The sequence below is a fragment of the Ursus americanus genome, unplaced genomic scaffold (genome assembly GCF_024610735.1).
Source record: "Ursus americanus isolate L20-20 unplaced genomic scaffold, mUrsAme1.1.p SCAF_54, whole genome shotgun sequence".
In the NCBI taxonomy this organism is placed as follows: Eukaryota; Metazoa; Chordata; class Mammalia; order Carnivora; family Ursidae; genus Ursus; species Ursus americanus.
In genome coordinates, this window is record NW_028273636.1 from 323,434 (window position 1) to 327,426 (window position 3,993).

A 3,993-nucleotide genomic window follows, 5' to 3' on the forward strand; every position below is an offset into this window, starting at 1 on the left:
GAAGCCGGGTTTTGTCAAACGGGTCCCAGTGCTCTGCTCCTCTCTTTTCACTCCTGCTGCCAGAAGCCCAGGGAGGATGGGAGGGCTTAGAACATGGCTGGGCACTGTGGTTTCTTCCAGAGAAGTGGAGGGCATTTGCTTTACCTTGCCACAACCACTTGGGATAGGGTCTGCACCTCAGGAAAACTGTCTCCGTGGGAAGCCGGCTTTTTGCAAAGGGGTCTCAGGGCCGTGTGCCTCGGCTGTCCCTCCGGCTCCCCAAAGCACAGGGACGAGGTGAGGGGCTTAGACCATGCCTGGGCAATGTTGTTTCTTACACCTGGGTGTGTGGCATTTTGTTGAGCTGGCTACCCACACTTGGGATAGGTGTTCCACAGCAAGCACCTATTGTTCGTCGGAAGCCGTTTTTGCCCCAGGGGTCTCCGGGCTGTGTTCGTTGGGGTTGAACTCCTGCTAGCAAAACCGCCGGGTTGAGGGAAGGGTTCAGACTGTGCCTGGGCCCTGTGGTCTCTTCCAGGTCAGTGTATGGCATTTCCTTCCCCTTGCCCCAGGCACCTGGGAGCATGTCTGCACGTGGAGAAAGACTTTCCCGTGGGAAGCCGGGTTTTGTCAAACGGGTCCCAGTGCTCTGCTCCTCTCTTTTCACTCCTGCTGCCAGAAGCCCAGGGAGGATGGGAGGGCTTAGAACATGGCTGGGCACTGTGGTTTCTTCCAGAGAAGTGGAGGGCATTTGCTTTACCTTGCCACAACCACTTGGGATAGGGTCTGCACCTCAGGAAAACTGTCTCCGTGGGAAGCCGGCTTTTTGCAAAGGGGTCTCAGGGCCGTGGGCCTCGGCTGTCCCTCCGGCTCCCCAAAGCACAGGGACGAGGTGAGGGGCTTAGACCATGCCTGGGCAATGTTGTTTCTTACACCTGGGTGTGTGGCATTTTGTTGAACTGGCTACCCCCACTTGGGATAGGTGTTCCACAGCAAGCACCTATTGTTCGTCGGAAGCCGTTTTTGCCTCAGGGGTCTCCGGGCTGTGTTCGTTGGGGTTGATCTCCTGCTTGCAAAACCGCCGGGTTGAGGGAAGGGTTCAGACTGTGCCTGGGCCCTGTGCTCTCTTCCAGATCAGTGTATGGCATTTCCTTCCCCTTGCCACAGGCACCTGGGAGCATGTCTGCACGTGGAGAAAGACTTTCCCGTGGGAAGCCGGGTTTTGTCAAACGGGTCCCAGTGCTCTGCTCCTCTCTTTTCACTCCTGCTGCCAGAAGCCCAGGGAGGATGGGAGGGCTTAGAACATGGCTGGGCACTGTGGTTTCTTCCAGAGAAGTGGAGGGCATTTGCTTTAGCTTGCCACAACCACTTGGGATAGGGCCTGCACCTCAGGAAAACTGTCTCCGTGGGAAGCCGGCTTTTTGCAAAGGGGTCTCAGGGCCGTGGGCCTCGGCTGTCCCTCCGGCTCCCCAAAGCACAGGGACGAGGTGAGGGGCTTAGACCATGCCTGGGCAATGTTGTTTCTTACACCTGGGTTTGTGGCATTTTGTTGAGCTGGCTACCCCCACTTGGGATAGCTGTTCCACAGCAAGCACCTATTGTTCGTCGGAAGCCGTTTTTGCCCCAGGGGTCTCCGGGCTGTGTTCGTTGGGGTTGAACTCCTGCTAGCAAAACCGCCGGGTTGAGGGAAGGGTTCAGACTGTGCCTGGGCCCTGTGGTCTCTTCCAGGTCAGTGTATGGCATTTCCTTTCCCTTGCCACAGGCACCTGGGAGCATGTCTGCACGTGGAGAAAGACTTTCCCGTGGGAAGCCGGGTTTTGTCAAACGGGTCCCAGTGCTCTGCTCCTCTCTTTTCACTCCTGCTGCCAGAAGCCCAGGGAGGATGGGAGGGCTTAGAACATGGCTGGGCACTGTGGTTTCTTCCAGAGAAGTGGAGGGCATTTGCTTTACCTTGCCACAACCACTTGGGATAGGGTCTGCACCTCAGGAAAACTGTCTCCGTGGGAAGCCGGCTTTTTGCAAAGGGGTCTCAGGGCCGTGTGCCTCGGGTGTCCCTCCGGCTCCCCAAAGCACAGGGACGAGGTGAGGGGCTTAGACCATGCCTGGGCAATGTTGTTTTTTACACCTGGGTGTGTGGCATTTTGTTGAGCTGGCTTCCCCCACTTGGGATAGGTGTTCCACAGCAAGCACCTATTGATCGTCGGAAGCCGTTTTTGCCCCAGGGGTCTCCGGGCTGTGTTCGTTGGGGTTGAACTCCTGCTAGCAAAACCGCCGGGTTGAGGGAAGGGTTCAGACTGTGCCTGGGCCCTGTGGTCTCTTCCAGGTCAGTGTATGGCATTTCCTTCCCCTTGCCACAGGCAGCTGGGTGCATGTCTGCGCGAGGGGAAAGACTTTCCCGTGGGAAGCCGGTTTTTGTCAAACGGGTCCCAGTGCTCTGCTCCTCTCTTTTCACTCCTGCTGCCAGAAGCCCAGGGAGGATGGGAGGGCTTAGAACATGGCTGAGCACTGCGGTTTCTTCCAGAGAAGTGGAGGGCATTTGCTTTAGCTTGCCACAACCACTTGGGATAGGGTCTGCACCTCAGGAAACTGTCTCCGTGGGAAGCCGGCTTTTTGCAAAGGGGTCTCAGGGCCGTGTGCCTCGGCTGTCCCTCCGGCTCCCCAAAGCACAGGGACGAGGTGAGGGGCTTAGACCATGCCTGGGCAATGTTGTTTCTTACACCTGGGTGTGTGGCATTTTGTTGAGCTGGCTACCCCCACTTGGGATAGGTGTTCCACAGCAAGCACCTATTGTTCGTCGGAAGCCGTTTTTGCCCCAGGGGTCTCCGGGCTGTGTTCGTTGGGGTTGAACTCCTGCTAGCACAACCGCCGGGTTGAGGGAAGGGTTCAGACTGTGCCTGGGCCCTGTGGTCTCTTCCAGGTCAGTGTATGGCATTTCCTTCCCCTTGCCCCAGGCACCTGGGAGCATGTCTGCACGTGGAGAAAGACTTTCCCGTGGGAAGCCGGTTTTTGTCAAACGGGTCCCAGTGCTCTGCTCCTCTCTTTTCACTCCTGCTGCCAGAAGCCCAGGGAGGATGGGAGGGCTTAGAACATGGCTGGGCACTGTGGTTTCTTCCAGAGAAGTGGAGGGCATTTGCTTTACCTTGCCACAACCACTTGGGATAGGGTCTGCACCTCAGGAAAACTGTCTCCGTGGGAAGCCGTCTTTTTGCAAAGGGGTCTCAGGGCCGTGGGCTTCGGCTGTCCCTCCGGCTCCCCAAAGCACAGGGACGAGGTGAGGGGCTTAGACCATGCCTGGGCAATGTTGTTTCTTACACCTGGGTGTGTGGCATTTTGTTGAGCTGGCTACCCCCACTTGGGATAGGTGTTCCACAGCAAGCACCTATTGTTCGTCGGAAGCCGTTTTTGCTCCAGGGGTCTCCGGGCTGTGTTCGTTGGGGTTGAACTCCTGCTAGCAAAACCGCCGGGTTGAGGGAAGGGTTCAGACTGTGCCTGGGCCCTGTGGTCTCTTCCAGGTCAGTGTATGGCATTTCCTTCCCCTTGCCACAGGCACCTGGGAGCATGTCTGCACGTGGAGAAAGACTTTCCCGTGGGAAGCCGGGTTTTCCCAAACGGGTCCCAGTGCTCTGCTCCTCTCTTTTCACTCCTGCTGCCAGAAGCCCAGGGAGGATGGGAGGGCTTAGAACATGGCTGGGCACTGTGGTTTCTTCCAGAGAAGTGGAGGGCATTTGCTTTACCTTGCCACAACCACTTGGGATAGGGTCTACACCTCAGGAAAACTGTCTCCGTGGGAAGCCGTCTTTTTGCAAAGGGGTCTCAGGGCCGTGTGCCTCGGCTGTCCCTCCGGCTCCCCAAAGCACAGGGACGAGGTGAGGGGCTTAGACCATGCCTGGGCAATGTTGTTTCTTACACCTGGGTGTGTGGCATTTTGTTGAGCTGGCTACCCCCACTTGGGATAGGTGTTCCACAGCAAGCACCTATTGTTCGTCGGAAGCCGTTTTTGCCCCAGGGGTCTCC